The sequence below is a fragment of the Oncorhynchus gorbuscha genome, linkage group LG26, assembly GCF_021184085.1.
Source record: "Oncorhynchus gorbuscha isolate QuinsamMale2020 ecotype Even-year linkage group LG26, OgorEven_v1.0, whole genome shotgun sequence".
NCBI lineage: Eukaryota > Metazoa > Chordata > Actinopteri > Salmoniformes > Salmonidae > Oncorhynchus > Oncorhynchus gorbuscha.
Window position 1 is genome coordinate 34611020 of NC_060198.1, and position 25629 is coordinate 34636648.

Consider the following 25629-nt stretch of genomic DNA (forward strand, 5'->3'; position numbering starts at 1 on the left):
AAACATTCCTCATGAAGCTCGTTGAGAAAATGCCAAGAGCGTGCAAAGCTGTCATCAAGGCAGCTACTTTGAAGAATCTAAAATATATATTTTTTTACACTTTTTTGGTTACTAGATGATTCCATGTGTGTTTTTTCATAGTTTTGATGTCTTCACTATTATTGTACAATGTAGAAAATAGTAAAAAATAAAGAATAACCCTTGCATGAGTACGTGTGTCCAAACTTTTGACTGGTACTCTATGTCAGTGCGTAAACGTGAGTGCCCATCTAATATCTGGGCTATTTTGACAAGGCATGCTCGCCACCACCACCCCGGCCCCGTGCTAGTTGTAGTTGTGTGATTTATGGCTGACGAAGGCGTCCAATTACAGAGCCATAATATCCACGTCATGCCTCATATCCTAACAGTGTCTCTACATCAGTTGAGCCATGTTAGCCCAAGCTTTCATTAATGATAAATACTCTTTTTATAGTCCATTTAGTCCCACTTATTACCTGGGGTTATTCAGGGAGGTAACCACCAGTAGCAGTCGGCAGACATTCCTAATTAGTCGGTCTTTTGGATTCAGTGTTGGGTGGGGTTTTAGTCACATGGGCCGAGCGCTGCAGAGTTTAGCCCCTAGGCTGGTATCAGTGTGGGAGCCTATCTAGGGGTCCATCGGTGTGTAATAGATATGGCAGTGTGCTTTGGTGCGTTAAATAAACCAAATGGTGCGTGAGACATGTCTTCAGGGCTTGCTGTGCGGTCTTCTCTTAGACTTCTTCTGTTCTGTGATCAACCTTTGTCTGCTTTAAGTGCCGTTCTGGGAATTCAAGAACTTCATGGGTTCATCATCTGAATGGACATTGTGTATACAGTAAATGTGTAATATGTGCCTATGTTGGTGTGTAAAATGTGTCTATGTTAATTTGCCCGTGAAAACAATCGGTGTGTAAAATGGACCCATTGCAAGGGTGCATTGATTGCTTATCAGAGTTTGCGATATGCCAGGGCACATCAATGTGTGGGAACGGGCTGTGTGTGTGTGTGTGTGTGTGTGTGTGTGTGTGTGTGTGTGTGTGTGTGTGTGTGTGTGTGTGTGTGTGTGTGTGTGTGTGTGTGTGTGTGTGTGTGTGTGTGTGTGTGTGTGTGTGTGTGTGTGTGTGTGTGTGTGTGTGTGTGTGTGTGTGTGTGTGTGTGTGTGCGTATATATCTCTGTGTCCATCAACAGTGTGTGGAGAGGCCTATGCTAATTGTTGCCATGGAAACTGAGTGCTGCTAGAGAAGTACAGATTCAAAGGAAGCATCACCCCCTCTCTCTTTCTTCCTTTTCCTCCCCCTCTCTCTCCCATCCCTCTTTCTTTTCTCAGTCTATCTGCTGCCATTCCCCTCATTCTTTCTCTCAGTCTCCTCTTCCCTCTCATTGCTTTCCATCAAGGCCCACTCCAGCTGCCAATCCTCCCTCTCTTAGTCTTTCTCTCACCTCCTCCATTCTCTCTCCACAAATCTCTTTCTCTGTCTCTTGGTGTCCCTCCACCTCCTCACTTACTTTTAGCAGATTGTCTGTATTCCTATTCTCTCTCTTCCTCTGTCGCTCTTCTCTGTCCCTCCTTCCCTCCCCTGCTCCCTCTCCCTCTCTCTTTAGAGGAGTGTACAATTGGCAATTAACACAGGGACCTGTAATTAGTGCTGACGAATCTCCAGCAATTAGTTATCCTAAAGAAGTATTTTTGTCATCTCTACACACCTCCCCCTTCCATCCCCCAGCCTCTCAATCTCTCCTCTCTCTTTCCCTCTATCCTGCTCACTGTCTCCGTCCTATAGGGTTTGTTTGTTCAGGATTTTTCTTTTTACTCCCTCTGCCTTTTAAACTTTTGCTTTTGTTCCACTGTGAGTGCGCACACACACACACACACACACACACACACACACACACACACACACACACACACACACACACACACACACACACACACACACACACACACACACACACACACACACACACACACACACACACACACACACACACACACACACACACACACACACACTCCACGGTGCTTACACACATACACAAACACGCACATGCACGCACACACACACACACACACTCCATGGGACACACGCACACACTCACACGCTATTACAACCACCTCCACAATATTTAGGAGCCGCTGATATGCACACTGACATACCCACAAATATCATACCCCCCCCCCCATAAATCATAAATGTTAAACTCCCTTGTTATTGTAATGGTGATAGGTTAGAATGTCTTGGGGGTATGATATTTGTGTGTCTGTAACTTTCTCACTCACCATTATTCATGATTCATTTAGGATTTTCCGTAATCATGGTAGCATTCACATCAATGTAGAAATTTTTAGAAACGTATTCTATTCTTATTTACAATTAAAGTGACTCCAAAATGACACAAACTATTTACAATTCATCTCTATTGGGCAAAAAATTGTCTGAAACACAACCAAAACAAACTTTGTAGAGTCAGGAGCTTGATGTAATCATTGCGTGCTAGGAATATGGAACCAAGTATTTCACTTTTTACTATTTTAATACACATGTAAGTGAATTTGTCCCAATAATTTTGCTCCCTATATACAAAAAGTGCTGTAATTTGGAAACGAATCACCCAATATAGATGAAAATACCCTCAAATTAAAGCTGACAGTCTGCACTTTAACCTCATCACAATTGTATCATTTCAAATCCAAAGTGCTGGAGTACAGAGCCAGAACAACAACAAATGTCCAAATACTTTTGGAGCCTCACTGTGTAGTTTTTCAAATAGGATATGTTTAACTACTTATTCTTCTCACTTTGTGTCATTCACTCTCTCTTCTTCCGTCCCTCAAGCACCCCCTCTTCATGTTAATGAAGAGAGATACAGTATGTGGTCATTCACGTAAAGCGTTGGAGAGAGGTGGATGGAGAGTAAATGAGTGTTGGGATAAAATAGGGCAGAAGAGAGGAGGAAGGGTGAAGATGCGGGGGGGGGTATTGAGACTTGTTATTCGCTCGGGGCATCCATCACTCACTCCCTCAGCATCTGTCCATCTTTCTGTCTGTGTATCAGGGAGCCAGTGTTCACTCATCACATCAAGCCAGTTCCTCAGTCATCATGTCCGCCCCCCCTCTCTCTCTCTCTCTGTCTCTGTCTGCTTCTTTCTCATCCTCTCTCCCTCTCTCCTTTGCATTTCCCTCTTCCCTCCTCCTCTTGCCTTTTCTCTTTCCTCTCTTCCCTCCCTGTCAGGGATTCAGCCACCCATCCAGCGGGAGAGTTTATGTCATCCATAATAAAGACCATTATCCTGCTTGAAAACACCCCTCGTGAAATATTGATCAGTATGAGTGTATATACCTTGTATCCATGTGTGTGTGTGTGTGTGTTTATGCACTATTGATGTACTGTATGTCATATACAACCTGTCCTAGCTAGGTTTCCATCCAATTGGCCACAGATTTTCATGCGAATATAAAACAAATCTGCATAAAGTAACCAGTGTTGTTTCCAGTGAAATGTACTTTTTGCTGAAGTTTTCCTTTTACGGAATAAAAACCTGAAGTTCAATGTGTTTCTAATGCATTTTCAACTCTACTAATATTTTTGTCACAAAAACTGTTGTATTAAGTAGAAAATGTGCCTACTCTGGTCTTGGCACATGCACTCTAGCCAACAGCTCCCAGATACATAGAGGCCAGTCTACATGATGAGTTTACTATGGATAAACAGCAGTCTAGCCAACAGCTCCCAGATACATAGAGGCCAGTCTACATGATGAGTTTACTATGGATAAACAGCAGTCTAGCCAACAGCTCCCAGATACATAGAGGCCAGTCTACATGATGAGTTTACTATGGATAAACAGCAGTCTAGCCAACAGCTCCCAGATACAGTGAGGCCAGTCTACATGATGAGTTTACTATGGATAAACAGCAGTCTGGCCAACAGCTCCCAGATACATAGAGGCCAGTCTACATGATGAGTTTACTATGGATAAACAGCACTCTAGCCAACAGCTCCCAGATACATAGAGGCCAGTCTACATGATGAGTTTACTATGGATAAACAGCAGTCTAGCCAACAGCTCCCAGATACATAGAGGCCAGTCTACATGATGAGTTTACTATGGATAAACAGCAGTCTAGCCAACAGCTCCCAGATACATAGAGGCCAGTCTACATGATGAGTTTACTATGGATAAACAGCAGTCTAGCCAACAGCTCCCAGATACAGTGAGGCCAGTCTACATGATGAGTTTACTATGGATAAACAGCACTCTAGCCAACAGCTCCCAGATACAGTGAGGCCAGTCTACATGATGAGTTTACTATGGATAAACAGCACTCTAGCCAACAGCTCCCAGATACATAGAGGCCAGTCTACATGATGAGTTTACTATGGATAAACAGCAGTCTAGCCAACAACTCCCAGATACAGTGAGGCCAGTCTACATGATGAGTTTACTATGGATAAACAGCACTCTAGCCAACAGCTCCCAGATACATAGAGGCCAGTCTACATGATGAGTTTACTATGGATAAACAGCAGTCAAGCATCAATCATCATGTCACCAGAATAAGACCCTCAATATTTATTGGAAAGGAGCATCAAGATCACCATGCACTTTCACCACCCTGTGAAGTTCATAATTTATTTCATCTGTAGCCTAATAAACTGCATGGTTTCCCGAGTCATAGTGGGAGAACCACACACCATATTTCTCCAAGGTTATTCTATGGTTAGTCTATCAATATTTGCGCATAAATGCGTTTTCACCAACCTTTCTCGCATAATACATTTTTCCAATGAATAAAAAAACATGTCGAACAAAAAAAGATCTGTCAGCATTTATAAAAATATACCGAAATCTCCTGTTCCCATTACAGCTGTAGTGATTTTTTATATGGTATGACTTTATTCGCATAAAAACTGTAGATAGAAACATGGTTAGTGATACACTGATTCATGTTATAGGCTCTTGTCAATCAATGTCTATGGGCCACATTGACCTCTCTCTCTCTCTCTCTCTCTCTCTCTCTCTCTCTCTCTCTCTCTCTCCCCAACCCCCAGGTATTACATTCCCACTCCTCGATTATGCCTATCTGCGGCTGCCACAGCGCCTCCCACCCTCAGGAAAGGCGAGTGTCCCCCACAAGCCTGCCCCCCCAGGAGGTGAGACGTCCTCCCCGGCGCCGTGCGGCCCTCTCCTCCCTCTCCCTGTCCCTCCTGGGCCTCCTGATGTGCCTGTTCCACCTGCCCCCCGCCTGTCACTCTCGCAGAGACAAGGGCGGGGGCGTGGCCCACTACATCCCCATGTCCCAGCCCCCCCACCACCAGGTTCTGCCCAAGCTGGTTCAGGGCCTCAGCATCGCTGTGGTGCTGGTGGGCAACTCGAGCGAGGTGGCGTTGGCGGGCGCCCGGGAGAAGGACGACTTCCTGCACATGCCGCTGGCGCCCAACGTGGAAGTGCTCACCATGAACGAGACGGACCCCAAGAGCATCATCAAGAGCATCTGTGACCTGATGACAGAGCATTGGCTACAGGGCGTGGTGTTCGGGGACGACACGGATCAGGAGGCCATAGCCCAGATCCTGGACTTCATCTCCGCACAGACACACATCCCAATCCTGGGGGTCCGCGGTGGCTCCTCCATGATCATGGCTGCCAAGGTACAGTGTGTGTGTTTCTATGTGTACTGTGTGTGTGAGAGAGTTGATCCTCTGTATTTCATTGTTGTCTTGAACAATGATCTGTTCTCAAATGAAGCGGCGGCGGCTTTCGGGTGCAACGTCGTTACCACTATCAGATCAATGCTGGTTCATTCACGGGAAAACAGATGCAGAGGTTTGACAAAGAGCAAGAGGGGTTGTTTCCTTTGAAGAAAACTGGAAAGAGTGGGGAAGTTGGAGACAGGATCAGCGTGGAAGACAGGGAGAGAAGACGTGCATAGAGAAAGAAAAGAATGACTGGCATGAGCTGAGAGAGAGAGAGAGAGAGAGAGAGAGAGAGAGAGAGAGAGAGAGAGAGAGAGAGAGAGAGAGAGAGAGAGAGAGAGAGAGAGAGAGAGAGAGAGAGAGAGAGAGAGAGAGAGAGAGAGAGAGAGAGAGAGAGAGAGAGAGAGAGAGAGAGAGAGAGAGAGAGAGAGAGAGAGAGAGAGAGAGAGAGAGAGAGAGAGTGAGTGAGTGAGTGAGTGAGTGAGTGAGTGAGTGTCACCAGACATACAGTGTTACCTCGGCATGACAGAGTTCCACTAGATCCCTCTATGGCTCATCCCTATGATATTTCTCCCCCACCCCTTTTCATTCTATTCACTTTAACCATGTCTAATGGGATGAAGCAATCTGGTCCTGCTTTATCTTAGCTGGCTGTGATCCGCCTTTGGACCGTGCTGCTGGACTGGACAATTTTTTTCTGCAGAATAATCAACTTTTATTCAGCCTGAACAAATACAGCTGTACAAAATGGGCTCCCAGAAACTCCTAGAATTTCAAACAGCCTCCAAAAAAAAGCTGCCCGGAATGAGGCCTCCCGGTGGCCATTCCAACTGACGCGCTTTCAGCACAACGGGTTCCAATGTGGATAAAACATTATCTCTGCTCACCCTTCCACGTTTGACCCTGCGTCAACAGGGTCCACCAGCAAACATGACCCACTATGACCCACTAGGGCCACCAGCCAGCCATTCATTCCCCTATATCCCCATTACACTATGGAGGATAGCATTGGACAATCAAATGACATTTACCCCACACATCTCTATCGACAGGTACGACATCCACTGACCCTGCCCCTTGTGCCACGGCCATACATACGTGTCACTGACCCCATAGTGTATCCTACACACAGAGATATATTCATGATACACCACCCGCCCGTGTTAAACGTGTAAACATGATGCAGTTTATTGTTCATAAAGAGGTGTACAGGGTCTGCATGCAGACTGACGGTGTAATTCATTAAGTGCACGTGCCATCCATGCGCCAGGAGCCCAGGCTTGTGCCGCTGCGGCTAAGTGGATTTCCCAGGCCGGAAGCCAACACAGGGCCCAGGAGAGAGAAATGGAGCCACATCCAAGGCCATGCTAGTCTCCGTCTCCAAACGGATTTGTGTGTCTGTTGTTTAATGGGCTGAAACAATATTGGTTGAGAATACGGTAGAATAAGAGCGGGAGAAGGAGAGGGATGGTGAAAGAACAGCCTCTCCTCCTGAGAGGGAATCTTGGGGGAAAGAAGGACAGCAGGTGTGTGGAGAGGACGGCGCTACAGAAGCTAGCTGCTGGAAACGTGGCAGACAGAGTGAGACAGCAGCACAGACTGGAGGCGTGAAGGAGCAAGGAGAGGCCCCGTAGCTGGGAAGACAAAAGAGAGAGAGACAGAGTGAGACAGCAGCACAGACTGGAGGCGTGAAGGAGCAAGGAGAGGCCCCCTAGCTGGGAAGAGAAAAGAGAGAGAGACAGAGTGAGACAGCAGCACAGACTGGAGGCGTGAAGGAGCAAGGAGAGGCCCCGTCGCTGGGAAGAGAAAAGAGAGAGAGACAGAGTGAGACAGCAGCACAGACTGGAGGCGTGAAGGATCAAGGAGAGGCCCCGTAGCTGGGAAGAGAAAAGAGAGAGAGACAGAGTGAGACAGCAGCACAGACTGGAGGCGTGAAGGAGCAAGGAGAGGCTCCGTAGCTGGGAAGAGAAAAGAGAGAGAGACAGAGTGAGACAGCAGCACAGACTGGAGGCGTGAAGGAGCAAGGAGAGGCTCCGTAGCTGGGAACAGAAAAGAGAGAGAGACAGAGTGAGACAGCAGCACAGACTGGAGGCGTGCAGGAGCAAGGATAGGCCCCGTAGCTGGGAAGAGAAAAGAGAGAGAGAGACATAGAGTGAGACAGCAGCACAGACTGGAGGCGTGAAGGAGCAAGGAGAGGCCCCCTAGCTGGGAAGAGAAAGGAGAGAGAGAGACATAGAGTGATGAAGGTAAATCAAAGGTTGAAGCAGAGAGCTTGAGAAAATGTGGTGTAAGGCTTTGGGGAACTAGACTGAACACTCTCACTTTCTCTTTCTCTCTCTCTCTTTCTCTCTCTCTCTCTCTCTCTCTCTCTCTCTCTCTCTCTCTCTCTCTCTCTCTCTCTCTCTCTCTCTCTCTCTCTCTCTCTCTCTCTCTCATATATACAAGGCCAAATGCCGCTGATACAGTTGGCAAGGCAACCCTTTGCTTACCTATACAGCAGGATCATAAGTGAGACAGAGAGCCAAGGAGAAATAAGATATTTTTATAGCTGATGTCTGGAATAGAAAACAGGAGTGGTGCTGAAGTAGTGCACAGAGTAGTATCTACAGTGGGTTTTGGTGTGGTGCTGAAGTAGTACACAGAGTAGTATCTACAGTGGGTTTTGGTGTGGTGCTGAAGTAGTACACAGAGTAGTATCTACAGTGGGTTTTGGTGTGGTGCTGAAGTAGTACACAGAGTAGTATCTACAGTGGGTTTTGGTGTGGTGCTGAAGTAGTACACAGAGTAGTATCTACAGTGGGTTTTGGTGTGGTGCTGAAGTAGTACACAGAGTAGTATCTACAGTGGGTTTTGGTGTGGTGCTGAAGTAGTACACAGAGTAGTATCTACAGTGGGTTTTGGTGTGGTGCTGAAGTAGTACACAGAGTAGTATCTACAGTGGGTTTTGGTGTGGTGCTGAAGTAGTACACAGAGTAGTATCTACAGTGGGTTTTGGTGTGGTGCTGAAGTAGTACACAGAGTAGTATCTACAGTGGGTTTTGGTGTGGTGCTGAAGTAGTGCACAGAGTAGTATCTACAGTGGGTTTTGGTGTGGTGCTGAAGTAGTACACAGAGTAGTATCTACAGTGGGTTTTGGTGTGGTGCTGAAGTAGTACACAGAGTAGTATCTACAGTGGGTTTTGGTGTGGTGCTGAAGTAGTACACAGAGTAGTATCTACAGTGGGTTTTGGTGTGGTGCTGAAGTAGTACACAGAGTAGTATCTACAGTGGGTTTTGGTGTGGTGCTGAAGTAGTACACAGAGTAGTATCTACAGTGGGTTTTGGTGTGGTGCTGAAGTAGTACACAGAGTAGTATCTACAGTGGGTTTTGGTGTGGTGCTGAAGTAGTACACAGAGTAGTATCTACAGTGGGTTTTGGTGTGGTGCTGAAGTAGTACACAGAGTAGTATCTACAGTGGGTTTTGGTGTGGTGCTGAAGTAGTACACAGAGTAGTATCTACAGTGGGTTTTGGTGTGGTGCTGAAGTAGTACACAGAGTAGTATCTACAGTGGGTTTTGGTGTGGTGCTGAAGTAGTACACAGAGTCGTATCTACAGTGGGTTTTGGTGTGGTGCTGAAGTAGTACACAGAGTAGTATCTACAGTGGGTTTTGGTGTGGTGCTGAAGTAGTACACAGAGTAGTATCTACAGTGGGTTTTGGTGTGGTGCTGAAGTAGTACACAGAGTAGTATCTACAGTGGGTTTTGGTGGTGCTGAAGTAGTACACATAGTAGTATCTACAGTGGGTTTTGGTGTGGTGCTGAAGTAGTACACAGAGTAGTATCTACAGTGGGTTTTGGTGTGGTGCTGAAGTAGTACACAGAGTAGTATCTACAGTGGGTTTTGGTGTGGTGCTGAAGTAGTGCACAGAGTAGTATCTACAGTGGGTTTTGGTGTGGTGCTGAAGTAGTACACAGAGTAGTATCTACAGTGGGTTTTGGTGTGGTGCTGAAGTAGTACACAGAGTAGTATCTACAGTGGGTTTTGGTGTGGTGCTGAAGTAGTACACAGAGTAGTATCTACAGTGGGTTTTGGTGTGGTGCTGAAGTAGTACACAGAGTAGTATCTACAGTGGGTTTTGGTGTGGTGCTGAAGTAGTGCACAGAGTAGTATCTACAGTGGGTTTCGGTGTGGTGCTGAAGTAGTACACAGAGTCGTATCTACAGTGGGTTTTGGTGTGGTGCTGAAGTAGTACACAGAGTCGTATCTACAGTGGGTTTTGGTGTGGTGCTGAAGTAGTACACAGAGTAGTATCTACAGTGGGTTTTGGTGTGGTGCTGAAGTAGTACACAGAGTAGTATCTACAGTGGGTTTTGGTGTGGTGCTGAAGTAGTACACAGAGTAGTATCTACAGTGGGTTTTGGTGTGGTGCTGAAGTAGTACACAGAGTAGTATCTACAGTGGGTTTTGGTGTGGTGCTGAAGTAGTACACAGAGTCGTATCTACAGTGGGTTTTGGTCTAGTGCTGAAGTAGTACACATAGTAGTATCTACAGTGGGTTTTGGTGTGGTGCTGAAGTAGTGCACAGAGTAGTATCTACAGTGGGTTTTGGTGTGGTGCTGAAGTAGTACACAGAGTAGTATCTACAGTGGGTTTTGGTGTGGTGCTGAAGTAGTACACAGAGTAGTATCTACAGTGGGTTTTGGTGTGGTGCTGAAGTAGTACACAGAGTAGTATCTACAGTGGGTTTTGGTGTGGTGCTGAAGTAGTACACAGAGTAGTATCTACAGTGGGTTTTGGTGTGGTGCTGAAGTAGTACACAGAGTAGTATCTACAGTGGGTTTTGGTGTGGTGCTGAAGTAGTACACAGAGTAGTATCTACAGTGGGTTTTGGTGTGGTGCTGAAGTAGTACACAGAGTAGTATCTACAGTGGGTTTTGGTGTGGTGCTGAAGTAGTACACAGAGTAGTATCTACAGTGGGTTTTGGTGTGGTGCTGAAGTAGTACACAGAGTAGTATCTACAGTGGGTTTTGGTGTGGTGCTGAAGTAGTACACAGAGTAGTATCTACAGTGGGTTTTGGTGTGGTGCTGAAGTAGTACACAGAGTAGTATCTACAGTGGGTTTTGGTGTGGTGCTGAAGTAGTACACAGAGTAGTATCTACAGTGGGTTTTGGTGTGGTGCTGAAGTAGTACACAGAGTAGTATCTACAGTGGGTTTTGGTGTGGTGCTGAAGTAGTACACAGAGTAGTATCTACAGTGGGTTTTGGTGTGGTGCTGAAATAGTACACAGAGTAGTATCTACAGTGGGTTTTGGTGTGGTGCTGAAGTAGTACACAGAGTAGTATCTACAGTGGGTTTTGGTGTGGTGCTGAAATAGTACACAGAGTAGTATCTACAGTGGGTTTTGGTGTAGTGCTGAAGTAGTACACAGAGTAGTATCTACAGTGGGTTTTGGTGTGGTGCTGAAGTAGTACACAGAGTAGTATCTACAGTGGGTTTTGGTGTGGTGCTGAAGTAGTACACATAGTAGTATCTACAGTGGGTTTTGGTGTGGTGCTGAAGTAGTACACAGAGTAGTATCTACAGTGGGTTTTGGTGTGGTGCTGAAGTAGTGCACAGAGTAGTATCTACAGTGGGTTTTGGTGTGGTGCTGAAGTAGTACACAGAGTAGTATCTACAGTGGGTTTTGGTGTGGTGCTGAAGTAGTACACAGAGTAGTATCTACAGTGGGTTTTGGTGTGGTGCTGAAGTAGTACACAGAGTAGTATCTACAGTGGGTTTTGGTGTGGTGCTGAAGTAGTACACAGAGTAGTATCTACAGTGGGTTTTGGTGTGGTGCTGAAGTAGTACACAGAGTAGTATCTACAGTGGGTTTTGGTGTGGTGCTGAAGTAGTACACAGAGTAGTATCTACAGTGGGTTTTGGTGTGGTGCTGAAGTAGTACACAGAGTAGTATCTACAGTGGGTGCTGTGAAATATACAGTATATATATATCTATACATTTTTTTATTGTGAAATTGAAACCAAGGGATGGGTGACGGAGAGACGGATGGACCAAAGGCTGCTGTTATAGAGGAACAGGGGGAAGGTGCGACAGCTGGTGGGTCTCTGACAGAGTCACCCAGGAACGAGGGAAAAGATGGTTGAGGCGGAGGGAAAAGAAAGATGGATAGAGGGAAGCTGTACTCACATCTGTATCAATGAATAAGATGGAAGAGAGAGAAGGGTGAGAGATAAGTGAGAGAGGAGCAAGTGCAGTACTGCATGACGGAAGGAGAGAGAGATGGAAGGAGAGATGGAGTGCGAGAAGGAAAGAGAGATAGAAGGAGAGAGAGATGGGAGAGAGAGAAGGAAAGAGAGATAGAAGGAGAGAGATGGAAGGAGAGAGAGATGGAGTGCGAGAAGGAAAGAGAGATAGAAGGAGAAAGAGAAAGAGCGAGAGAAGGAAAGAGAGATAGAAGGAGGGAGAGATGGAGAGAGAGATGGAAGGAAATTGAGATAGAAGGAGAGAGAGATGGAAACAGAGATGGAAGGAGAGAAGGAAAGAAGGAAAGAGATAGGAGAGAGATAGAAGGAAAGAGAGATAGAAGGAGAGAGAGATGGAAGTGTGCAGATTGAAGCAGTCTGGGATAGATCATTCTTCCATGGACTAGATTTGCTGGTACTGTATATTGCTACAGTATCTAGCTTACATACCAATCACTCTATTTAGTGATCATCATTCGCCTCTTATGATATCAAGTCTTGTGAAGATATTTCTAGATGTGCTACTTGACAAGTCTTCAAGGTTAACTTGATAGCTTGACAAATAGCTGGTGATGTAGGTTATCACCTCGGGGCATCCCACTGGAACAGCAGTTCATCTAGACTACACCAGCCAGCCAGGCCAGTCTTCAATATGAAAGAGATTGCATCCTCACCTACAGTGGTGCTGGGATTTAAATATCACAACGTCAGCAATAGATGCAATCAGGAAAAGTAACCAAATGACCCCGAGGAATCTAATCCAATATGAATCACGGTCTACACATTATTTATCAGCACAATCAAACAACAGAAGACGTGCGTGACACCATAAATATTTGATTTGCACTGCATTGTTAATCTAACTGCACTGTCCAATTTGAAGTAGCTATTTCAGTGAAAGAATACCATGCTATTGTTTGAGGAGAGTGCACAATTATGAACTTGAACGTGTATTAATAAACCAATTAGGCACATTTGGGCAGTCTTGATACACGGTTTAACCGAAATGTAATGGTTCATTGGATCAGTCTAAAACTTTGCACATACACTGCTGCCATCTAGTGGCCAAAATCTAAATTGCGCCTGGGCTGGCATAATACATTATGGCCTTTCTTTTGCATTTCCATGAAGATGGTACAAAAAAACACATGTTTTTTTCTTTGTATTATCTTTTATCAGATCTAATGTGTTATATTCTCCAACATTAATTTAACATTTCCACAAACCTCAAAGTGTTTCCTTTCAAATGGTATCAAGAATATGCATGTCCTTGCTTCAGGTCCTTAGCTACAGGCAGTTAGATTTGGGTATGTCATTTTAGGCCAAAATTGAAAAACAGGGGGGGATCCTTATTGATTCTCCACACACACACACACACACACACACACACACACACACACACACACACACACACACACACACACACACACACACACACACACACACACACACACACACACACACACACACACACACACACACACACACACACACACACACACACACCCTCTCTCTCTCTCTCTCTCTCTCTCTCTCTCTCTCTCTCTCTCTCTCTCTCTCTCTAATATAATAATAATATATGCCATTTAGCAGACGCTTTTATCCAAAGCGACTTACAGTCATGTGTGCATACATTCTACGTATGGGTGGTCCCGGGGATCGAACCCACTACCCTGGCGTTACAAGCGCCATGCTCTACCAACTGAGCTACAGAAGGACCACCATCTCTCTCTCTCTCTCTCTCTCTCTCTCTCTCTCTCTCCTCTTCTCTCTCTCTCTCTCTCTCTCTCTCTCTCTCTCTCTCTCTCTCTCTCTCTCTCTCTCTCTCTCTCTCACACACACACACACACACACACACACACACACACACACACACACACACACACACACACACACACACACACACACACACACACACACACACACACACACACACACACACACACACACACACACACACACACACACACACACAGTAAGCACCGTAACGTAAACACTGGAAATAAAAATACCCCTAATGCAGCCAGGCAGGAACAGCAACTAATTGGTCACCTTGGTCACACCTTGACAGGCTAGATTTAAAAAAGCTTGTTTTGTTCCTCATGGTAGACCTAGCGGTTAGCATTACACAAGACTCTCACTGTTACACAACAACAGAGGGAAAGGGAGGGGGCTATTTCCAAACAAATCAAAGTTTATTGGTCACGGATACAGGTGTAAACAGTACAGTGAAATGCTTACTTGATAACTCTCCTCAACAATACAAAATCAATATATTATTTTAGAATCAAATGCCCAATATAAAGTCCAAAATTACAAGAGTAGTAATAAAAAGTACAAGAAAAAAAATCTATGAAAAGTAGTTATGAGACATATGTACACAGCTGAATATACAGTAGGATGGTGACTAAGTGACTATGTATAGCAGCTTCAATAAATAGTCATAATAAATATTAACAGCAGTGGTGACCGTGGTGTGTGTTAGCATGTGTGTGCGTGTGTGTGTGTGTGTGTGTGTGTGTGTGTGTGTGTGTGTGTGTGTGTGTGTGTGTGTGTGTGTGTGTGTGTGTGTGTGTGTGTGTGTGTGTGAGAGAGAGAGAGAGAGAGAGAGAGAGAGAGAGAGAGAGAGAGAGAGAGAGAGAGAGAGAGAGAGAGAGAGAGAGAGAGAGAGAGAGAGAGAGAGAGAGAGAGAGAGAGAGAGAGAGAGAGAGAGAGAGAGAGAGAGAGAGAGAGAGAGTGAGTGAGAGTGGGCTAAATGATGGAGCTGAAATGTGTCCAGGCCTAATTGTTGTGGGGGGATGAGTGCAGCAAGCTAGTTGAAGCATTTAATCACAGTACAACAGTGAATCCACTGACACCAATTATGCCCATGCCTTGTTTATGGAAGCCAATGTTCTTCTTCCTGTGAGGGAAGGGATGGACATAAGGAGTGGCACTTAGGGCCTCCCTAGGGCACTATATCCGTTGTCATTTTAGGGCAATGATGTGAGCACGAGAGCAGGAACACCATGTTTCCCCCGTGAGGAACACTCCCCCTCTTTTCTTTACCGGGGGCTTTCATTTAAATCCTGTTGAGTTGGTCTTTCTGCACACATTTATATTCTCAATTATGGCTTACAATAGCACCTTTTGTTGTACTAATCAGTGAGGTCCTGTATTCTATTATAGTAATGTGCTGTTCTGCACCACAGAGCCATGTCTCCCTAAAACACTGCCGCAATTAGAAGCATTTGTAAACGATAAGGGAATTAAAATAAAGCGCCTCTCTGTCCGGCTGGCTCTCTGTTGGTGGCATGGCTCTGAGTGATTAGGTGCTGTTGCTGTGGTTCTGGTTCATACATGGTGCAGAGGGAAGGAACACACTGGAACACTCCATCAAGCCCATCCTTTGGGCAATGTTTCTCAACCTCTTCCTCCCTGTCTCCTAGTACCCCCTTTTTGTCCTGGTTTAGAAATGTGACAGTTCAGTGTGTGTGCTCCTCTTTTGAGCGAGAGACATAGTGAGGGGAAGAGAGAGAGTGAGGGGGAGAGAGAGACACAGAGAGAGGGGGAGAGAGAGAGTGAGGGGGAGAGAGAGACACAGAGAGAGGGGGAGAGAGAGAGTGAGGGGGAGAGAAGACAGAGTGAGGGGGAGAGAGAGAGCGATGGGGAGAGAGAGAGACAGGAGGAGAGAGAGAGTCAGGAGGATAGAGATTCAGGAGGATAGAGAGAGTCAAGAAGGAGAGAGAGTCAGGAGGAGAGAGAGAGTCAGGAGGAGAGAGAGTCAGGAGGAGAGAGAGAGTTAGGAGGAGAGAGAGAGTCAGGAGGAGAGAGAGAGAGTCAGGAGGAGAGAGAGAGTCAGGAGGAGAGAGAGAGAATCAGGAGGAGAGAGAGAGAGTTAGGAGGAGAGAGAGAGAGTCAGGAGGAGAGAGAGAGAGTCAGGAGGAGAGAGAGAGGAGGAGAGAGAGAGTCAGGAGGAGAGAGAGAGAGGAGGAGAGAGAGAGGAGGAGAGAGAGAGTCAGGAGGAGAGAGAGAGAGTCAGGAGGAGAGAGAGAGTCAGGAGAAGAGAGAGAGTCAGGAGGAGAGAGAGAGTCAGGAGGAGAGAGAGAGTCAGGAGGAGAGAGAGGAGGAGAGAGAGAGTCAGGAGGAGAGAGAGAAAGTCAGGAGGAGAGAGAGAGTCAGGAGGAGAGAGAGAGAGTCAGGAGGAGAGAGTGAGAGTCAGGAGGAGAGAGAGAGTCAGGAGGAGAGAGAGAGAGTCAGGAGGAGAGAGAGAGTCAGGAGGAGAGAGAGAGTCAGGAGGAGAGAGAGAGAGTCAGGAGGAGAGAGAGAGAGTCAGGAGGAGAGAGAGAGAGTCAGGAGGAGAGAGAGAGTCAGGAGGAGAGAGAGAGAGTCAGAGAGGAGTCAGGAGGAGAGAGAGTCAGGAGGAGAGAGAGAGTCAGGAGGAGAGAGAGAGAGTCAGGAGGAGAGAGAGAGAGTCAGGAGGAGAGAGAGAGTCAGGAGGAGAGAGAGAAAGTCAGGAGGACTCCTCTTTTGAGCGAGAGACATAGTGAGAGAGAGAGTCAGGAGGAGAGAGAGAGTCAGAGAGGAGAGAGAGAGTCAGGAGGAGAGAGAGAGTCAGGAGGAGAGAGAGAGAGTCAGGAGGAGAGAGAGAGAGTCAGGAGGAGAGAGAGAGAGTCAGGGGAGAGAGAGAGAGTCAGGAGGAGAGAGAGAGTCAGAGGAGAGAGAGAGTCAGGAGGAGAGAGAGAGAGTCAAGAGGAGAGAGAGAGTCAGGAGGAGAGAGAGAGTCAGGAGGAGAGAGAGAGTCAGGAGGAGAGAGAGAGTCAGGAGGAGAGAGAGAGTCAGGAGGAGAGAGAGAGTCAGGAGGAGAGAGAGAGTCAGGAGGAGAGAGAGAGTCAGGAGAGAGAGAGAGTCAGGAGTCAGGAGGAGAGAGAGGAGGAGAGAGAGAGGTCAGAGAGAGAGAGAGTCAGGAGGAGAGAGAGAGTCAGGAGGAGAGAGAGAGTCAGGAGGAGAGAGAGAGTCAGGAGGAGAGAGAGAGAGAGTCAGGAGGAGAGAGAGAGAGTCAGGAGGAGAGAGAGAGTCAGGAGGAGAGAGAGAGTCAGGAGGAGAGAGAGAGTCAGGAGGAGAGAGAGAGAGTCAGAGGAGAGAGTCAGAGAGAGAGAGAGAGGAGAGAGAGTCAGGAGGAGAGAGAGAAAGTCAGGAGGAGAGAGAGAGTCAGGAGGAGAGAGAGAGTCAGGAGGAGAGAGTGAGAGTCAGGAGGAGAGAGAGAGTCAGGAGGAGAGAGAGAGAGTCAGGAGGAGAGAGAGAGAGTCAGGAGGAGAGAGAGAGAGTCAGGAGGAGAGAGAGAGTCAGGAGGAGAGAGAGAGAGTCAGGAGGAGAGAGAGAGAGAGTCAGGAGGAGAGAGAGAGTCAGGAGGAGAGAGAGAGTCAGGAGGAGAGAGAGAGTCAGGAGGAGAGAGAGAGAGTCAGGAGGAGAGAGAGAGTCAGGAGGAGAGAGAGAGTCAGGAGGAGAGAGAGAGAGTCAGGAGGAGAGAGAGAGTCAGGAGGAGAGAGAGAGTCAGGAGGAGAGAGTCAGGGAGAGAGAGAGAGTCAGGAGGAGAGAGAGAGTCAGGAGGAGAGAGAGAGAGTCAGGAGGAGAGAGAGAGTCAGGAGGAGAGAGAGAGTCAGGAGGAGAGAGAGAGAGTCAGGAGGAGAGAGAGAGTCAGGAGGAGAGAGAGAGAGTCAGGAGGAGAGAGAGAGAGTCAGGAGGAGAGAGAGAGTCAGGAGGAGAGAGAGAGTCAGGAGGAGAGAGAGAGTCAGGAGGAGAGAGAGAGAGTCAGGAGGAGAGAGAGAGTCAGGAGAGAGAGAGAGAGTCAGGAGAGAGAGAGAGTCAGGGAGAGAGAGAGTCAGGAGGAGAGAGAGAGTCAGGAGGAGAGAGAGAGTCAGAGAGAGAGAGAGAGTCAGGAGGAGAGAGAGAGTCAGGAGGAGAGAGAGAGAGTCAGGAGGAGAGAGAGAGAGTCAGGAGGAGAGAGAGAGTCAGGAGGAGAGAGAGAGTCAGGAGGAGAGAGAGAGTCAGGAGGAGAGAGAGAGTCAAGAGAGAGAGTCAGGAGGAGAGAGTCAGGAGGAGGAGAGAGAGTCAGGAGGAGAGAGAGAGTCAGGAGGAGAGAGAGAGAGTCAGGAGGAGAGAGAGAGTCAGGAGGAGAGAGAGAGAGTCAGGAGGAGAGAGAGAGTCAGGAGGAGAGAGTGAGAGTCAGGAGGAGAGAGAGAGAGTCAGGAGGAGAGAGAGAGAGAGTCAGGAGGAGAGAGAGAGTCAGGAGGAGAGAGAGAGAGTCAGGAGGAGAGAGAGAGTCAGGAGGAGAGAGAGAGTCAGGAGGAGAGAGAGAGTCAGGAGGAGAGAGAGAGTCAGGAGGAGAGAGAGAGTCAGGAGGAGAGAGAGAGAGTCAGGAGGAGAGAGAGAGTCAGGAGGAGAGAGAGAGTCAGGAGGAGAGAGAGAGAGTCAGGAGGAGAGAGAGAGTCAGGAGGAGAGAGAGAGAGTCAGGAGGAGAGAGAGAGAGTCAGGAGGAGAGAGAGAGTCAGGAGGAGAGAGAGAGAGTCAGGAGGAGAGAGAGAGTCAGGAGGAGAGAGAGAGTCAGGAGGAGAGAGAGAGTCAGGAGGAGAGAGAGAGTCAGGAGGAGAGAGAGAGTCAGGAGGAGAGAGAGAGTCAGGAGGAGAGAGAGAGAGTCAGGGGGGGAGAGAGAGAGTCAGGAGGAGAGAGAGAGTCAGGAGGAGAGAGAGAGAGTCAGGAGGAGAGAGAGAGAGTCAGGAGGAGAGAGAGAGAGAGTCATGAGGAGAGAGAGAGAGTCATGAGGAGAGAGAGAGTCAGGAGGAGAGAGAGAGTCAGGAGGAGAGAGAGAGAGTCAGGAGGAGAGAGAGTCAGGAGGAGAGAGAGAGTCAGGAGGAGAGAGAGAGTCAGGAGGAGAGAGAGAGAGTCAGGAGGAGAGAGAGAGTCAGGAGGAGAGAGAGAGTCAGGAGGAGAGAGAGAGTCAGGAGGAGAGAGAGAGAGTCAGGAGGAGAGAGAGAGTCAGGAGGAGAGAGAGAGTCAGGAGGAGAGAGAGAGAGTCAGGAGGAGAGAGAGAGTCAGGAGGAGAGAGAGAGAGTCAGGAGGAGAGAGAGAGTCAGGAGGAGAGAGAGAGTCAGGAGGAGAGAGAGAGAGTCAGGAGGAGAGAGAGAGTCAGGAGGAGAGAGAGAGTCAGGAGGAGAGAGAGAGTCAGGAGGAGAGAGAGAGTCAGGAGGAGAGAGAGAGTCAGGAGGAGAGAGAGAGTCAGGAGGAGAGAGAGAGAGTCAGGAGGAGAGAGAGAGTCATGAGGAGAGAGAGAGTCAGGAGGAGAGAGAGAGAGTCAGGAGGAGAGAGTCAGGAGGAGAGAGAGAGTCAGGAGGAGAGAGCGAGTCAGGAGGAGAGAGAGAGAGTCATGAGGAGAGAGAGAGAGTCATGAGGAGAGAGAGAGAGTCAGGAGGAGAGAGAGAGTCAGGGAGGAGAGAGTCAGGAGGAGAGAGAGAGTCAGGAGAGGAGAGAGAGAGTCAGGAGGAGAGAGTCAGGAGGAGAGAGAGAGAGTCAGGAGGAGAGAGAGTCAGGAGGAGAGAGAGAGAGTCATGAGGAGAGAGAGAGTCAGAGGAGAGAGAGAGAGTCAGGAGGAGAGAGAGAGAGTCGGGAGGAGAGAGTCAGGAGGAGAGAGAGAGTCAGGAGGAGAGAGAGAGTCAGGAGGAGAGAGAGGAGGAGAGAGAGAGAGTCAGGAGGAGAGAGAGAGTCAGGAGGAGAGAGAGGAGGAGAGAGAGAGTCAGAAGAGAGAGTCAGGAGGAGAGAGAGAGTCAGGAGGAGAGAGAGAGAGTCAGAGGAGAGAGAGAGTCAGGAGGAGAGAGAGAGTCAGGAGGAGAGAGAGAGAGTCAGGAGGAGAGAGAGAGTCAGGAGGAGAGAGAGTCAGGAGGAGAGAGAGAGAGTCAGGAGGAGAGAGAGAGTCAGGAGGAGAGAGAGAGTCAGGAGGAGAGAGAGAGAGTCAGGAGGAGAGAGAGAGTCAGGAGGAGAGAGAGAGAGTCAGGAGGAGAGAGAGAGAGTCAGGAGGAGAGAGAGAGAGGAGAGAGAGAGTCAGAGAGAGAGAGAGAGAGAGTCATGGAGAGAGAGAGTCAGGAGAGAGAGAGAGAGTCAGGAGGAGAGAGAGAGTCAGGAGGAGAGAGAGAGAGTCAGGAGGAGAGAGAGAGTCAGGAGGAGAGAGAGAGAGTCAGGAGGAGAGAGAGAGAGTCATGAGGAGAGAGAGAGAGTCATGAGGAGAGAGAGAGTCATGAGGAGAGAGAGAGTCAGGAGGAGAGAGAGAGAGTCAGGAGGAGAGAGTCAGGAGGAGAGAGAGAGTCAAGAGGAGAGAGAGAGTCAGGAGGAGAGAGAGAGAGTCATGAGGAGAGAGAGAGTCATGAGGAGAGAGAGAGTCAGGAGGAGAGAGAGAGAGTCAGGAGGAGAGAGTCAGGAGGAGAGAGAGAGTCAGGAGGAGAGAGAGGAGGAGAGAGAGAGTCAGGAGGAGAGAGTCAGGAGGAGAGAGAGAGTCAAGAATAGAGAGAGAGTCAGGAGGAGAGAGAGAGTCAGGAGGAGAGAGAGAGGAGAGAGAGAGTCAGGAGGAGAGAGTCAGGAGGAGAGAGAGAGAGTCAGGAGTAGAGAGAGAGTCAGGAGGAGAGAGAGAGTCAGGAGGAGAGAGAGAGTCAGGAGGAGAGAGAGAGTCAGGAGGAGAGAGAGTCAAGAGTAGAGAGAGAGAGACAGGAGGAGAGAGAGAGAGTCAGGAGGAGAGAGAGAGTCAGGAGGAGAGAGAGAGAGTCAGGAGGAGAGAGAGAGAGTCAGGAGGAGAGAGAGAGTCAGGAGGAGAGAGAGAGTCAGGAGGAGAGAGAGAGTCAGGAGGAGAGAGAGAGTCAGGAGGAGAGAGAGAGTCAGGGGAGAGAGAGAGAGTCAGGAGGAGAGAGAGAGTCAGGAGGAGAGAGAGAGAGTCAGGGGGAGAGAGAGAGTCAGGAGGAGAGAGAGAGACAGGAGGAGAGAGAGAGAGTCAGGAGGAGAGAGAGAGAGTCAGGAGGAGAGAGAGAGAGAGAGAGAGAGAGTCATGAGGAGAGAGAGAGAGTCATGAGGAGAGAGAGAGTCATGAGGAGAGAGAGAGTCAGGAGGAGAGAGAGAGAGTCAGGAGGAGAGAGTCAGGAGGAGAGAGAGAGTCAAGAGGAGAGAGAGAGTCAGGAGGAGAGAGAGAGAGTCATGAGGAGAGAGAGAGTCAGGAGGAGAGAGAGAGTCATGAGGAGAGAGAGAGAGTCAGGAGGAGAGAGAGAGAGTCAGGAGGAGAGAGAGAGTCAGGAGGAGAGAGAGAGTCAGGAGGAGAGAGAGAGAGTCAGGAGGAGAGAGAGAGTCAGGAGGAGAGAGAGAGAGTCAGGAGGAGAGAGAGAGTCAGGAGGAGAGAGAGAGAGTCAGGAGGAGAGAGAGAGAGTCAGGAGGAGAGAGAGAGTCAGGAGGAGAGAGAGAGAGTCAGGAGGAGAGAGAGAGTCAGGAGGAGAGAGAGAGTCAGGAGGAGAGAGAGAGTCAGGAGGAGAGAGAGAGTCAGGAGGAGAGAGAGAGAGTCAGGAGGAGAGAGAGAGAGTCAGGAGGAGAGAGAGAGTCAGGAGGAGAGAGAGAGTCAGGAGGAGAGAGAGAGAGTCAGGAGGAGAGAGTCAGGAGGAGAGAGAGAGTCATGAGGAGAGAGAGAGTCAGGATGAGAGAGAGAGAGTCAGGAGGAGAGAGTCAAGAGGAGAGAGAGAGTCAGGAGGAGAGAGAGGAGGAGAGAGAGAGTCAGGGAGGAGAGAGAGTCAGGAGGAGAGAGAGAGTCAAGGAGAGAGAGAGAGTCAGGAGGAGAGAGAGAGAGTCAGGAGGAGAGAGAGAGTCAGGAGGAGAGAGAGAGAGTCAGGAGGAGAGAGTCAGGAGGAGAGAGAGAGAGTCAGGAGGAGAGAGAGAGTCAGGAGGAGAGAGAGAGTCAGGAGGAGAGAGAGAGAGTCAGGAGGAGAGAGAGAGAGTCAGGAGGAGAGAGAGAGTCAGGAGGAGAGAGTCATGAGGAGAGAGAGAGAGTCAGGAGGAGAGAGAGAGAGTCAGGAGGAGAGAGAGAGTCAGGAGGAGAGAGAGAGAGTCAGGAGGAGAAAGAGAGTCAGGAGGAGAGAGAGAGTCAAGAGGAGAGAGAGAGTCATGAGGAGAGAGAGAGTCATGAGGAGAGAGAGAGTCATGAGGAGAGAGAGAGTCATGAGGAGAGAGAGAGTCAGGAGGAGAGAGAGAGAGTCAGGAGGAGAGAGAGAGTCAAGAGGAGAGATAGCGTCAGGAGAAGAGAGAGAGTCAGGAGGAGAGAGAGAGAGTCATGAGGAGAGAGAGAGTCATGAGGAGAGAGAGAGTCAGGAGGAGAGAGTCAGGAGGAGAGAGAGAGTCAGGAGGAGAGAGAGAGTCAGGAGGAGAGAGAGAGTCAGGAGGAGAGAGAGAGAGGAGGAGAGAGAGAGTCAGGAGGAGAGAGTCAGGAGGAGAGAGAGAGAGTCAGGAGGAGAGAGAGAGAGTCAGGAGGAGAGAGAGAGTCAGGAGGAGAGAGAGAGTCAGGAGGAGAGAGAGTCAGGAGGAGAGAGAGAGAGTCAGGAGGAGAGAGAGAGTCAGGAGGAGAGAGTCAGGAGGAGAGAGAGAGAGTCAGGAGGAGAGAGAGAGAGTCAGGAGGAGAGAGAGAGTCAGGAGGAGAGAGAGAGTCAGGAGGAGAGAGAGAGGAGGAGAGAGAGAGTCAGAGGAGAGAGAGAGAGTCAGGAGGAGAGAGAGAGAGTCAGGAGGAGAGAGAGAGTCAGGAGGAGAGAGAGAGAGTCAGGAGGAGAGAGAGAGTCAGGAGGAGAGAGAGAGAGTCAGGAGGAGAGAGAGAGAGTCAGGAGGAGAGAGAGAGTCAAGAGGAGAGAGAGAGAGAGTCAGGAGGAGAGAGAGAGAGTCAGGAGGAGAGAGAGAGTCAGGAGGAGAGAGAGAGTCAGGAGGAGAGAGAGAGTCAGGAGGAGAGAGAGAGTCAGGAGGAGAGAGAGAGTCAGGAGGAGAGAGAGAGTCAGGAGGAGAGAGAGAGTCAGGAGGAGAGAGAGTCAGGAGAGAGAGAGAGTCAGGAGGAGAGAGAGAGAGTCAGGAGGAGAGAGAGAGTCAGAGGAGAGAGAGAGTCATGAGGAGAGAGAGAGTCAGGAGGAGAGAGAGAGAGTCAGGAGGAGAGAGTCAGGAGGAGAGAGAGAGAGTCAAGAGGAGAGATAGAGTCAGGAGGAGAGAGAGAGTCAGGAGGAGAGAGAGAGAGTCATGAGAGAGAGTCATGAGGAGAGAGAGAGTCAGGAGGAGAGAGAGAGAGTCAGGAGGAGAGAGTCAGGAGGAGAGAGTCAGGAGGAGAGAGAGAGTCAGGAGGAGAGAGAGAGTCAGGAGGAGAGAGAGAGTCAGGAGGAGAGAGTCAGGAGGAGAGAGAGAGAGAGTCAGGAGGAGAGAGAGTCAGGAGGAGAGAGTCAGGAGGAGAGAGAGAGAGTCAGGAGGAGAGAGAGAGAGTCAGGAGGAGAGAGAGAGTCAGGAGGAGAGAGAGAGAGTCAGGAGAAGAGAGAGAGTCAGGAGGAGAGAGAAAGAGTCAGGAGGAGAGGGAGAGAGGAGGAGAGAGAGAGTCAGGAGGAGAGAGAGAGAGTCAGGAGGAGAGAGAGAGAGTCAGAAGTAGAGAGAGAGTCAGAAGGAGAGAGAGAGTCAAGAAGAGAGAGTCAGGAGGAGAGAGAGAGTCAAGAGGAGAGAGAGAGAGTCATGAGGAGAGAGAGAGTCATGAGGAGAGAGAGAGTCATGAGGAGAGAGAGAGAGTCATGAGGAGAGAGAGAGAGAGAGAGTCATGAGGAGAGAGAGAGAGTCGTGAGGAGAGAGAGAGTCATGAGGAGAGAGAGAATCAGGAGGAGAGAGAGAGAGTCAGGAGGAGAGAGTCAGGAGGAGAGAGAGAGTCAAGAGGAGAGAGAGAGTCAGGAGGAGAGAGAGAGAGTCAGGAGGAGAGAGAGAGTCATGAGGAGAGAGAGAGTCAGGAGGAGAGAGAGAGAGTCAGGAGGAGAGAGTCAGGAGGAGAGAGAGAGTCAAGAGGAGAGAGAGAGTCAGGAGGAGAGAGAGGAGGAGAGAGAGAGTCAGGAGGAGAGAGAGAGTCAGGAGGAGAGAGTCAGGAGGAGAGAGAGAGTCAAGAAGAGAGAGAGAGTCAGGAGGAGAGAGAGAGTCAGGAGGAGAGAGAGAGAGGAGGAGAGAGAGAGTCAGGAGGAGAGAGTCAGGAGGAGAGAGAGAGAGTCAGGAGTAGAGAGAGAGTCAGGAGGAGAGAGAGAGTCAGGAGGAGAGAGAGAGAGAGTCAGGAGGAGAGAGAGAGTCAGGAGGAGAGAGAGAGTCAGGAGGAGAGAGAGGAGGAGAGAGAGAGTCAGGAGGAGAGAGAGAGTCAGGAGGAGAGAGTCAGGAGGAGAGAGAGAGTCAAGAAGAGAGAGTCAGGAGGAGAGAGAGAGAGTCAGGAGTAGAGAGAGAGTCAGGAGGAGAGAGAGAGTCAGGAGGAGAGAGAGAGTCAGGAGGAGAGAGAGTCAAGAGTAGAGAGAGAGAGACAGGAGGAGAGAGAGAGTCAGGAGAAGAGAGAGAGTCAGGAGGAGAGAGAGAGTCAGGAGGAGAGAGAGAGGAGGAGAGTGAGAGAGTCAGGGAGAGAGAGTCAGGAGGAGAGAGAGAGTCAGGAGGAGAGAGAGAGTCAGGAGAAGAGAGAGAGTCAGGGGGAGAGAGAGAGAGTCAGGAGGAGAGAGAGAGTCAGGAGGAGAGAGAGAGAGTCAGGGGGGAGAGAGAGAGTCAGGAGGAGAGAGAGAGTCAGGAGGAGAGAGAGAGAGTCAGGAGGAGAGAGAGAGTCAGGAGGAGAGAGAGAGAGTCATGAGGAGAGAGAGAGTCATGAGGGAGAGAGAGAGTCATGAGGAGAGAGAGTCAGGAGGAGAGAGAGAGAGTCAGGAGGAGAGAGTCAGGAGGAGAGAGAGAGAGTCAAGAGGAGAGAGAGAGTCAAGAGGAGAGAGAGAGAGAGAGTCAGGAGGAGAGAGAGAGTCATGAGGAGAGAGAGAGTCAGGAGGAGAGAGAGAGAGTCAGGAGAGGAGAGAGAGAGAGAGAGAGAGTCAGAGGAGAGAGAGAGAGTCAGGAGGAGAGAGAGAGTCAGAGGAGAGAGAGAGTCAGGAGGAGAGAGAGAGTCAGGAGGAGAGAGTCAGGAGGAGAGAGAGAGTCAAGAAGAGAGAGTCAGGAGGAGAGAGAGAGAGTCAGGAGGAGAGAGAGAGTCAGGAGGAGAGAGAGAGTCAGGAGGAGAGAGAGAGTCAGGAGGAGAGAGAGAGTCAGGAGGAGAGAGAGAGAGTCAGGAGGAGAGAGAGAGTCAGGAGGAGAGAGAGTCAGGAGGAGAGAGAGAGTCAGGAGGAGAGAGTCAGGAGGAGAGAGAGAGAGTCAGGAGGAGAGAGAGAGTCAGGAGGAGAGAGAGAGAGGAGAGGAGAGTCAGGAGAGAGAGAGAGTCAGGAGGAGAGAGAGTCAGGAGGAGAGAGAGAGTCAGGAGGAGAGAGTCAGGAGGAGAGAGAGAGTCAGGAGGAGAGAGAGAGTCAGGAGGAGAGAGTCAGGAGGAGAGAGAGAGGCAAGAGAGAGAGAGTCAGGAGGAGAGAGAGAGTCAGGAGTAGAGAGAGAGTCAGGAGGAGAGAGAGAGTCAGGAGGAG

General features: G+C 49.1%; 1 pseudogene; it reads left to right on the plus strand.

Moving 5' to 3' along the window:
• The window catches only part of LOC124015089, a 154244-nt pseudogene that overhangs the window by 33104 nt on the left and 95511 nt on the right, over positions 1-25629 (plus strand).